Below are 12,442 nucleotides of genomic sequence, written 5' to 3'. Positions count from 1 at the left end.
AATCAGCCCTCCACAACTTAACATGTGAAAAAAAAATTGAAAGCCCCGGGGTCAAAATTTCAGCAAAAATCTGAAATTCTCCAATTCTCTCAAAAAATTGTGCCGTGCCAAACTGTTGCAAATTCTCCCCTGAAAGGTTTGGCGGTGGAAACAGAAGCCTTTTTGTCATAGGAAATGAAATCAGCCCTCGAAGACAAAACATGTGGAAAAAAATTTTTCTAAGCCCCGGGGTCACAATTTCAGCAAAAATCTGAAATTCTCCAATTCTCTCAAAAATGGTGCCAAACTGTTGCAAATTCTCCCCTGAAAGGTTTGGCGGTGGAAACAGAAGCCTTTTTATCATAGGAAATGAAATCAGCCCTCAAAGACAAAACCTGTGGTAAAAAAAATTTTCTAAGCCCCGGGGTCACAATTTCAGCAAAAATCTGAAATTCTCCAATACTCTCAAAAACGGTGCCAAACTGTTGCAAATTCTCCCATGAAAGGTTTGGCGGTGGAAACAGAAGCCTTTTTGTCATAGGAAATGAAATCAGCCCTCGAAGACAAAACCTGTGGGAAAAAATTTTTCTAAGCCCCGGGGTCACAATTTCAGCAAAAATCTGAAATTCTCCAATTCTCTCAAAAATGGTGCCAAACTGTTGCAAATTCTCCCCTGAAAGGTCTGGCGGTGGAAACAGAAGCCTTTTTGTCATAGGAAATGAAATCAGCCCTCGACAACTTAACCAGTGGTAAAAAAAAATTTCTAAGCCCGGGGGTCACAATTTCAGCAAAAATCTGGAATTCTCCAATTCTCTCAAAAATGGTGCCAAACTGCTGCAAATTCTCCCCTGAAAGGTTTGGCAGTGGAAACAGAAGCCTTTTTATCATAGGCCAAGAAATCAGCCCTCGACAACTTTACCTGTGAAAAAAAAAATTTCTAAGCCCCGGGGTCACAATTTCAGCAAAAATGTGAAATTCTCCAATTCTCTCAAAAACGGTGCCAAACTGTTGCAAATTCTCCCCTGAAAGGTTTGGCGGTGGAAACAGAAACCTTTTTGTCATAGGAAATGAAATCAGCCCTCAAAGACAAAACCTGTGGTAAAAAAAAATTTCTAAGCCCCGGGGTCACAATTTCAGCAAAAATCTGAAATTCTCCAATTCTCTCAAAAATGGTGCCAAACTGTTGCAAATTCTCCCCTGAAAGGTTTGGCGGTGGAAACAGAAGCCTTTTTGTCATAGGAAATGAAATCAGCCCTCGAAGACAAAACCTGTAGGAAAAATTTTTTTTCTAAGCCCCGGGGTCACAATTTCAGCAAAAATCTGAAATTCTCCAATTCTCTCAAAAATGGTGCCAAACTTTTGCAAATTCTCCCCTGAAAGGTTTGGCGCTGGTAACAGAAGGCTTTTTATCATAGGCCAAGAAATCAGCCCTCCACAACTTAACCTGTGAAAAAAAAATTGAAAGCCCCGGGGTCAAAATTTCAGCAAAAATCTGAAATTCTCCAATTCTCTCAAAAAATTGTGCCGTGCCAAACTGTTGCAAATTCTCCCCTGAAAGGTTTGGCGGTGGAAACAGAAGCCTTTTTGTCATAGGAAATGAAATCAGCCCTCGAAGACAAAACCTGTGGGAAAAAAATTTTCTAAGCCACGTGGTCACAATTTTAGTAAAAATCTGAAATTCTCCAATTCTCTCAAAAATGGTGCCAAACTGTTGCAAATTCTCCCCTGAAAGTTTTGGCGGTGGAAACAGAAGCCTTTTTGTCATAGGAAATGAAATCAGCCCTCGACAACTTTACCTGTGAAAAAAAAAATTTCTACGCCCTGGGGTCACAATTTCAGGAAAAATCTGAAATTCTCCAGTTCACTCAAAAATGGTGCCAAACTGTTGCAAATTCTCCACTGAAAGGTTTGGCAGTGGAAACAGAAGCATTTTTGTCATAGGAAATGAAATCAGCCATCGAAGACAAAACGTGTGGGAAAATTTTTTTCTAAGCCCCGGGGTCACAATTTCAGCAAAAATCTGAAATTCTCCAATTCTCTCAAAAATGGTGCCAAACTTTTGCAAATTCTCCCATGAAAGTTTTGGCGGTGGAAACAGAAGCCTTTTTGTCATAGGAAATGAAATCAGCCCTCGACAACTTTACTTGTGAAAAAAACAATTTCTAAGCCCCGGGGTCACAATTTCAGCAAAAATCTGAAATTCTCCAGTTCACTCAAAAATGGTGCCAAACTGTTGCAAATTCTCCCCTGAAAGGTTTGGCAGTGGAAACAGAAGCATTTTTGTCAAAGGAAATGAAATCAGCCCTCGAAGACAAAACCTGTGGAAAAAAATTTTTCTAAGCCCCGGGGTCACAATTTCAGCAAAAATCTGAAATTCTCCAATTCTCTCAAAAACGGTGCCAAACTGTTGCAAATTCTCCCCTGAAAGGTTTGGCGGTGGAAACAGAAGCCTTTTTGTCATAGGAAATGAAATCAGCCCTCGAAGACAAAAAGTGTGGTAAAAAAATTTTTCTAAGCCCCGGGGTCACAATTTCAGCAAAAATCTGAAATTCTCCAGTTCACTCAAAAATGGTGCCAAACTGTTGCAAATTCTCCCCTGAAAGGTTTGGCGGTGGAAACAGAAGCCTTTTTGTCATAGGAAATAAAATCAGCCCTCGAAGACAAAACCTGTGGAAAAAATTTTTTCTAACCCCCGGGGTCACAATTTCAGCAAAAATCTGAAATTCTCCAATTCTCTCAAAAATTTTGCCGAACTTTTGCAAATTCTCCCCTGAAAGGTTTGGCGGTGGAAACAGAAGCCTTTTTGTCATAGGAAATGAAATCATGCCTCGAAGACAAAACCTGTGGGGGGGGAAAATTTCTAAGCCCCGGGGTCACAATTTCAGCAAAAATCTGAAATTCTCCAATTCTCTCAAAAATGGTGCCAAACTTTTGCAAATTCTCCCATGAAAGTTTTGGCGGTGGAAACAGAAGCCTTTTTGTCATAGGAAATGAAATCAGACCTCGACAACTTTACTTGTGAAAAAAACAATTTCTAAGCCCCGGGGTCACAATTTCAGCAAAAATCTGAAATTCTCCAGTTCACTCAAAAATGGTGCCAAACTGTTGCAAATTCTCCCCTGAAAGGTTTGGCAGTGGAAACAGAAGCATTTTTGTCAAAGGAAATGAAATCAGCCCTCGAAGACAAAACCTGTGGAAAAAATTTTCTAAGCCCCGGAGTCACAATTTCAGCAAAAATCTGAAATTCTCAAATTCTCTCAAAAATGGTGCCAAACTTTTGCAAATTCTCCCATGAAAGTTTTTGCGGTGGAAACAGAAGCCTTTTTGTCATAGGAAATGAAATCAGCCCTCGACAACTTTACTTGTGAAAAAAACAATTTCTAAGCCCCGGGGTCACAATTTCAGCAAAAATCTGAAATTCTCCAGTTCACTCAAAAATGGTGCCAAACTGTTGCAAATTCTCCCCTGAAAGGTTTGGCAGTGGAAACAGAAGCATTTTTGTCAAAGGAAATGAAATCAGCCCTCGAAGACAAAACCTGTGGAAAAAAGTTTTTCTAAGCCCCGGGGTCACAATTTCAGCAAAAATCTGAAATTCTCCAATTCTCTCAAAAATGGTGCCAAACTGTTGCAAATTCTCCCCTGAAAGGTTTGGCGGTGGAAACAGAAGCCTTTTTGTCATAGGACATGAAATCAGCCCTCGAAGACAAAAAGTGTGGTAAAAAAAATTTTCTAAGCCCCGGGGTCACAATTTCAGCAAAAATCTGAAATTCTCCAATTCTCTCAAAAATGGTGCCAAACTGTTGCAAATTCTCCCCTGAAAGGTTTGGCGGTGGAAACAGAAGCCTTTTTATCATAGGAAATGAAATCAGCCCTCAAAGACAAAACCTGTGGTAAAAAAAATTTTCTAAGCCCCGGGGTCACAATTTCAGCAAAAATCTGAAATTCTCCAATTCTCTCAAAAACGGTGCCAAACTGTTGCAAATTCTCCCCTGAAAGGTTTGGCGGTGGAAACAGAAGCCTTTTTGTCATAGGAAATGAAATCAGCCCTCGAAGACAAAACCTGTAGGAAAAAAATTTTTTCTAAGCCCCGGGGTCACAATTTCAGCAAAAATCTGAAATTCTCCAATTCTCTCAAAAATGGTGCCAAACTTTTGCAAATTCTCCCCTGAAAGGTTGCCGCTGGTAACAGAAGGCTTTTTATCATAGGCCAAGAAATCAGCCCTCCACAACTTAACCTGTGAAAAAAAAATTGAAAGCCCCGGGGTCAAAATTTCAGCAAAAATCTGAAATTCTCCAATTCTCTCAAAAAATTGTGCCGTGCCAAACTGTTGCAAATTCTCCCCTGAAAGGTTTGGCGGTGGAAACAGAAGCCTTTTTGTCAAAGGAAATGAAATCAGCCCTCGAAGACAAAACCTGTGGAAAAAAAATTTTCTAAGCCCCGGGGTCACAATTTCAGCAAAAATCTGAAATTCTCCAATTCTCTCAAAAATGGTGCCAAACTGTTGCAAATTCTCCCCTGAAAGGTTTGGCGGTGGAAACAGAAGCCTTTTTGTCATAGGACATGAAATCAGCCCTCGAAGACAAAAAGTGTGGTAAAAAAAATTTTCTAAGCCCCGGGGTCACAATTTCAGCAAAAATCTGAAATTCTCCAGTTCACTCAAAAATGGTGCCAAACTGTTGCAAATTCTCCCCTGAAAGGTTTGGCGGTGGAAACAGAAACCTTTTTGTCATAGGAAATGAAATCAGCCCTCGAAGACAAAACCTGTGGTAAAAAAAAATTTCTAAGCCCCGGGGTCACAATTTCAGCAAAAATCTGAAATTCTCCAATTCTCTCAAAAATGGTGCCAGACTGTTGCAAATTCTCCCCTGAAAGGTTTGGCGGTGGAAACAGAAGCCTTTTTGTCATAGGAAATGAAATCAGCCCTCGAAGACAAAACCTGTAGGAAAAAAATTTTTTCTAAGCCCCGGGGTCACAATTTCAGCAAAAATCTGAAATTCTCCAATTCTCTCAAAAATGGTGCCAAACTTTTGCAAATTCTCCCCTGAAAGGTTTGGCGCTGGTAACAGAAGGCTTTTTATCATAGGCCAAGAAATCAGCCCTCCACAACTTAACCTGTGAAAAAAAAATTGAAAGCCCCGGGGTCAAAATTTCAGCAAAAATCTGAAATTCTCCAATTCTCTCAAAAAATTGTGCCGTGCCAAACTGTTGCAAATTCTCCCCTGAAAGGTTTGGCGGTGGAAACAGAAGCCTTTTTGTCAAAGGAAATGAAATCAGCCCTCGAAGACAAAACCTGTGGAAAAATTTTTTTCTAAGCCCCGGGGTCACAATTTCAGCAAAAATCTGAAATTCTCCAATTCTCTCAAAAATGGTGCCAAACTGTTGCAAATTCTCCCCTGAAAGGTTTGGCGGTGGAAACAGAAGCCTTTTTGTCATAGGACATGAAATCAGCCCTCGAAGACAAAAAGTGTGGTAAAAAAAATTTTCTAAGCCCCGGGGTCACAATTTCAGCAAAAATCTGAAATTCTCCAGTTCACTCAAAAATGGTGCCAAACTGTTGCAAATTCTCCCCTGAAAGGTTTGGCGGTGGAAACAGAAACCTTTTTGTCATAGGAAATGAAATCAGCCCTCGAAGACAAAACCTGTGGTAAAAAAAAATTTCTAAGCCCCGGGGTCACAATTTCAGCAAAAATCTGAAATTCTCCAATTCTCTCAAAAATGGTGCCAAACTGTTGCAAATTCTCCCCTGAAAGGTTTGGCGGTGGAAACAGAAGCCTTTTTGTCATAGGAAATGAAATCAGCCCTCGAAGACAAAACCTGTAGGAAAAAAATTTTTTCTAAGCCCCGGGGTCACAATTTCAGCAAAAATCTGAAATTCTCCAATTCTCTCAAAAATGGTGCCAAACTTTTGCAAATTCTCCCCTGAAAGGTTTGGCGCTGGTAACAGAAGGCTTTTTATCATAGGCCAAGAAATCAGCCCTCCACAACTTAACCTGTGAAAAAAAAATTGAAAGCCCCGGGGTCAAAATTTCAGCAAAAATCTGAAATTCTCCAATTCTCTCAAAAAATTGTGCCGTGCCAAACTGTTGCAAATTCTCCCCTGAAAGGTTTGGCGGTGGAAACAGAAGCCTTTTTGTCATAGGAAATGAAATCAGCCCTCGAAGACAAAACCTGTGGAAAAAAAATTTTCTAAGCCACGTGGTCACAATTTTAGTAAAAATCTGAAATTCTCCAATTCTCTCAAAAATGGTGCCAAACTGTTGCAAATTCTCCCCTGAAAGTTTTGGCGGTGGAAACAGAAGCCTTTTTGTCATAGGAAATGAAATCAGCCCTCGACAACTTTACCTGTGAAAAAAAAAATTTCTACGCCCCGGGGTCACAATTTCAGGAAAAATCTGAAATTCTCCAGTTCACTCAAAAATGGTGCCAAACTGTTGCAAATTCTCCACTGAAAGGTTTGGCAGTGGAAACAGAAGCATTTTTGTCATAGGAAATGAAATCAGCCATCGAAGACAAAACGTGTGGGAAAAAATTTTTCTAAGCCCCGGGGTCACAATTTCAGCAAAAATCTGAAATTCTCCAATTCTCTCAAAAATGGTGCCAAACTTTTGCAAATTCTCCCATGAAAGTTTTGGCGGTGGAAACAGAAGCCTTTTTGTCATAGGAAATGAAATCAGCCCTCGACAACTTTACTTGTGAAAAAAACAATTTCTAAGCCCCGGGGTCACAATTTCAGCAAAAATCTGAAATTCTCCAGTTCACTCAAAAATGGTGCCAAACTTTTGCAAATTCTCCCCTGAAAGGTTTGGCGCTGGTAACAGAAGGCTTTTTATCATAGGCCAAGAAATCAGCCCTCCACAACTTAACCTGTGAAAAAAAAATTGAAAGCCCCGGGGTCAAAATTTCAGCAAAAACCTGAAATTCTCCAATTCTCTCAAAAAATTGTGCCGTGCCAAACTGTTGCAAATTCTCCCCTGAAAGGTTTGGCGGTGGAAACAGAAGCCTTTTTGTCAAAGGAAATGAAATCAGCCCTCGAAGACAAAACCTGTGGAAAAAATTTTTTCTAAGCCCCGGGGTCACAATTTCAGCAAAAATCTGAAATTCTCCAATTCTCTCAAAAATGGTGCCAAACTGTTGCAAATTCTCCCCTGAAAGGTTTGGCGGTGGAAACAGAAGCCTTTTTGTCATAGGACATGAAATCAGCCCTCGAAGACAAAAAGTGTGGTAAAAAAAATTTTCTAAGCCCCGGGGTCACAATTTCAGCAAAAATCTGAAATTCTCCAGTTCACTCAAAAATGGTGCCAAACTGTTGCAAATTCTCCCCTGAAAGGTTTGGCGGTGGAAACAGAAACCTTTTTGTCATAGGAAATGAAATCAGCCCTCGAAGACAAAACCTGTGGAAAAAAATTTTTCTAACCCCCGGGGTCACAATTTCAGCAAAAATCTGAAATTCTCCAATTCTCTCAAAAATTTTGCCAAACTTTTGCAAATTCTCCCCTGAAAGGTTTGGCGGTGGAAACAGAAGCCTTTTTGTCATAGGAAATGAAATCATGCCTCGAAGACAAAACCTGTGGGGGGGGAAAATTTCTAAGCCCCGGGGTCACAATTTCAGCAAAAATCTGAAATTCTCCAGTTCACTCAAAAATGGTTCCAAACTGTTGCAAATTCTCCCCTGAAAGGTTTGGCGGTGGAAACAGAAGCCTTTTTGTCATAGGAAATGAAATCAGCCCTCGAAGACAAAACCTGTGGAAAAAAAATTTTCTAAGCCCCGGGGTCACAATTTCAGCAAAAATCTGAAATTCTCCAATTCTCTCAAAAATGGTGCCAAACTGTTGCAAATTCTCCCCTGAAAGGTTTGGCGGTGGAAACAGAAGCCTTTTTGTCATAGGAAATGAAATCAGCCCTCGAAGACAAAAAGTGTGGTAAAAAATTTTTTCTAAGCCCCGGGGTCACAATTTCAGCAAAAATCTGAAATTCTCCAGTTCACTCAAAAATGGTGCCAAACTGTTGCAAATTCTCCCCTGAAAGGTTTGGCGGTGGAAACAGAAGCCTTTTTGTCATAGGAAATGAAATCAGCCCTCGAAGACAAAACCTGTGGAAAAAAAATTTTCTAACCCCCGGGGTCACAATTTCAGCAAAAATCTGAAATTCTCCAATTCTCTCAAAAATTTTGCCGAACTTTTGCAAATTCTCCCCTGAAAGGTTTGGCGGTGGAAACAGAAGCCTTTTTGTCATAGGAAATGAAATCAGCCCTCGACAACTTTACTTGTGAAAAAAACAATTTCTAAGCCCCGGGGTCACAATTTCAGCAAAAATCTGAAATTCTCCAGTTCACTCAAAAATGGTGCCAAACTGTTGCAAATTCTCCCCTGAAAGGTTTGGCAGTGGAAACAGAAGCATTTTTGTCAAAGGAAATGAAATCAGCCCTCGAAGACAAAACCTGTGGAAAAATTTTTTTTCTAAGCCCCGGGGTCACAATTTCAGCAAAAATCTGAAATTCTCCAATTCTCTCAAAAATGGTGCCAAACTTTTGCAAATTCTCCCCTGAAAGTTTTGGCGGTGGAAACAGAAGCCTTTTTGTCATAGGAAATGAAATCAGCCCTCGAAGACAAAACCTGTGGTAAAAAAAATTTTCTAAGCCCCGGGGTCACAATTTCAGCAAAAATCTGAAATTCTCCAATTCTCTCAAAAATGGTGCCAAACTGTTGCAAATTCTCCCCTGAAAGCTTTGGCGGTGGAAACAGAAGCCTTTTTATCATAGGAAATGAAATCAGCCCTCAAAGACAAAACCTGTGGTAAAAAAAATTTTCTAAGCCCCGGGGTCACAATTTCTGCAAAAATCTGAAATTCTCCAATTCTCTCAAAAACGGTGCCAAACTGTTGCAAATTCTCCCCTGAAAGGTTTGGCGGTGGAAACAGAAGCCTTTTTGTCATAGGAAATGAAATCAGCCCTCGAAGACAAAACCTGTGGGAAAAAATTTTTCTAAGCCCCGGGGTCACAATTTCAGCAAAAATCTGAAATTCTCCAATTCTCTCAAAAATGGTGCCAAACTGTTGCAAATTCTCCCCTGAAAGGTCTGGCGGTGGAAACAGAAGCCTTTTTGTCATAGGAAATGAAATCAGCCCTCGACAACTTAACCAGTGGTAAAAAAAAATTTCTAAGCCCGGGGGTCACAATTTCAGCAAAAATCTGGAATTCTCCAATTCTCTCAAAAATGGTGCCAAACTGCTGCAAATTCTCCCCTGAAAGGTTTGGCAGTGGAAACAGAAGCCTTTTTATCATAGGCCAAGAAATCAGCCCTCGACAACTTTACCTGTGAAAAAAAAAATTTCTAAGCCCCGGGGTCACAATTTCAGCAAAAATGTGAAATTCTCCAATTCTCTCAAAAACGGTGCCAAACTGTTGCAAATTCTCCCCTGAAAGGTTTGGCGGTGGAAACAGAAACCTTTTTGTCATAGGAAATGAAATCAGCCCTCGAAGACAAAACCTGTGGTAAAAAAAATTTTCTAAGCCCCGGGGTCACAATTTCAGCAAAAATCTGAAATTCTCCAATTCTCTCAAAAATGGTGCCAAACTGTTGCAAATTCTCCCCTGAAAGGTTTGGCGGTGGAAACAGAAGCCTTTTTGTCATAGGAAATGAAATCAGCCCTCGAAGACCAAACCTGTAGGAAAAAAAATTTTTCTAAGCCCCGGGGTCAAAATTTCAGCAAAAAACTGAAATTCTCCAATTCTCTCAAAAACGGTGCCAAACTGTTGCAAATTCTCCCCTGAAAGGTTTGGCGGTGGAAACAGAAACCTTTTTGTCATAGGAAATGAAATCAGCCCTCGAAGACAAAACCTGTGGTAAAAAAAAATTTCTAAGCCCCGGGGTCACAATTTCAGCAAAAATCTGAAATTCTCCAATTCTCTCAAAAATGGTGCCAAACTGTTGCAAATTCTCCCCTGAAAGGTTTGGCGGTGGAAACAGAAGCCTTTTTGTCATAGGAAATGAAATCAGCCCTCGAAGACAAAACCTGTGGGAAAAAAATTTTCTAAGCCCCGGGGTCACAATTTCAGCAAAAATCTGAAATTCTCCAATTCTCTCAAAAATGGTGCCAAACTGTTGCAAATTCTCCCCTGAAAGGTCTGGCGGTGGAAACAGAAGCCTTTTTGTCATAGGAAATGAAATCAGCCCTCGACAACTTAACCAGTGGTAAAAAAAAATTTCTAAGCCCGGGGGTCACAATTTCAGCAAAAATCTGGAATTCTCCAATTCTCTCAAAAATGGTGCCAAACTGCTGCAAATTCTCCCCTGAAAGGTTTGGCAGTGGAAACAGAAGCCTTTTTATCATAGGCCAAGAAATCAGCCCTCGACAACTTTACCTGTGAAAAAAAAAATTTCTAAGCCCCGGGGTCACAATTTCAGCAAAAATGTGAAATTCTCCAATTCTCTCAAAAACGGTGCCAAACTGTTGCAAATTCTCCCCTGAAAGGTTTGGCGGTGGAAACAGAAACCTTTTTGTCATAGGAAATGAAATCAGCCCTCGAAGACAAAACCTGTGGTAAAAAAAATTTTCTAAGCCCCGGGGTCACAATTTCAGCAAAAATCTGAAATTCTCCAATTCTCTCAAAAATGGTGCCAAACTGTTGCAAATTCTCCCCTGAAAGGTTTGGCGGTGGAAACAGAAGCCTTTTTGTCATAGGAAATGAAATCAGCCCTCGAAGACCAAACCTGTAGGAAAAAAAATTTTTCTAAGCCCCGGGGTCACAATTTCAGCAAAAAACTGAAATTCTCCAATTCTCTCAAAAACGGTGCCAAACTGTTGCAAATTCTCCCCTGAAAGGTTTGGCGGTGGAAACAGAAACCTTTTTGTCATAGGAAATGAAATCAGCCCTCGAAGACAAAACCTGTGGTAAAAAAAATTTTCTAAGCCCCGGGGTCACAATTTCAGCAAAAATCTGAAATTCTCCAATTCTCTCAAAAATGGTGCCAAACTGTTGCAAATTCTCCCCTGAAAGGTTTGGCGGTGGAAACAGAAGCCTTTTTGTCATAGGAAATGAAATCAGCCCTCGACAACTTAACCAGTGGTAAAAAAAAATTTCTAAGCCCGGGGGTCACAATTTCAGCAAAAATCTGGAATTCTCCAATTCTCTCAAAAATGGTGCCAAACTGCTGCAAATTCTCCCCTGAAAGGTTTGGCAGTGGAAACAGAAACCTTTTTATCATAGGCCAAGAAATCAGCCCTCGACAACTTTACCTGTGAAAAAAAAAATTTCTAAGCCCCGGGGTCACAATTTCAGCAAAAATGTGAAATTCTCCAATTCTCTCAAAAACGGTGCCAAACTGTTGCAAATTCTCCCCTGAAAGGTTTGGCGGTGGAAACAGAAACCTTTTTGTCATAGGAAATGAAATCAGCCCTCGAAGACAAAACCTGTGGTAAAAAAAATTTTCTAAGCCCCGGGGTCACAATTTCAGCAAAAATCTGAAATTCTCCAATTCTCTCAAAAATGGTGCCAAACTGTTGCAAATTCTCCCCTGAAAGGTTTGGCGGTGGAAACAGAAGCCTTTTTGTCATAGGAAATGAAATCAGCCCTCGAAGACCAAACCTGTAGGAAAAAAAAATTTTCTAAGCCCCGGGGTCACAATTTCAGCAAAAAACTGAAATTCTCCAATTCTCTCAAAAACGGTGCCAAACTGTTGCAAATTCTCCCCTGAAAGGTTTGGCGGTGGAAACAGAAACCTTTTTGTCATAGGAAATGAAATCAGCCCTCGAAGACAAAACCTGTGGTAAAAAAAAATTTCTAAGCCCCGGGGTCACAATTTCAGCAAAAATCTGAAATTCTCCAATTCTCTCAAAAATGGTGCCAAACTGTTGCAAATTCTCCCCTGAAAGGTTTGGCGGTGGAAACAGAAGCCTTTTTGTCATAGGAAATGAAATCAGCCCTCGAAGACAAAACCTGTGGGAAAAAATTTTTCTAAGCCCCGGGGTCACAATTTCAGCAAAAATCTGAAATTCTCCAATTCTCTCAAAAATGGTGCCAAACTGTTGCAAATTCTCCCCTGAAAGGTCTGGCGGTGGAAACAGAAGCCTTTTTGTCATAGGAAATGAAATCAGCCCTCGACAACTTAACCAGTGGTAAAAAAAAATTTCTAAGCCCGGGGGTCACAATTTCAGCAAAAATCTGGAATTCTCCAATTCTCTCAAAAATGGTGCCAAACTGCTGCAAATTCTCCCCTGAAAGGTTTGGCAGTGGAAACAGAAGCCTTTTTATCATAGGCCAAGAAATCAGCCCTCGACAACTTTACCTGTGAAAAAAAAAATTTCTAAGCCCCGGGGTCACAATTTCAGCAAAAATGTGAAATTCTCCAATTCTCTCAAAAACGGTGCCAAACTGTTGCAAATTCTCCCCTGAAAGGTTTGGCGGTGGAAACAGAAACCTTTTTGTCATAGGAAATGAAATCAGCCCTCGAAGACAAAACCTGT

The sequence above is a fragment of the Podarcis liolepis genome (genome assembly GCF_965112155.1).
Source record: "Podarcis liolepis genome assembly, chromosome: 1".
NCBI lineage: Eukaryota > Metazoa > Chordata > Lepidosauria > Squamata > Lacertidae > Podarcis > Podarcis liolepis.
This window is presented reverse-complemented; position numbering follows the sequence as displayed.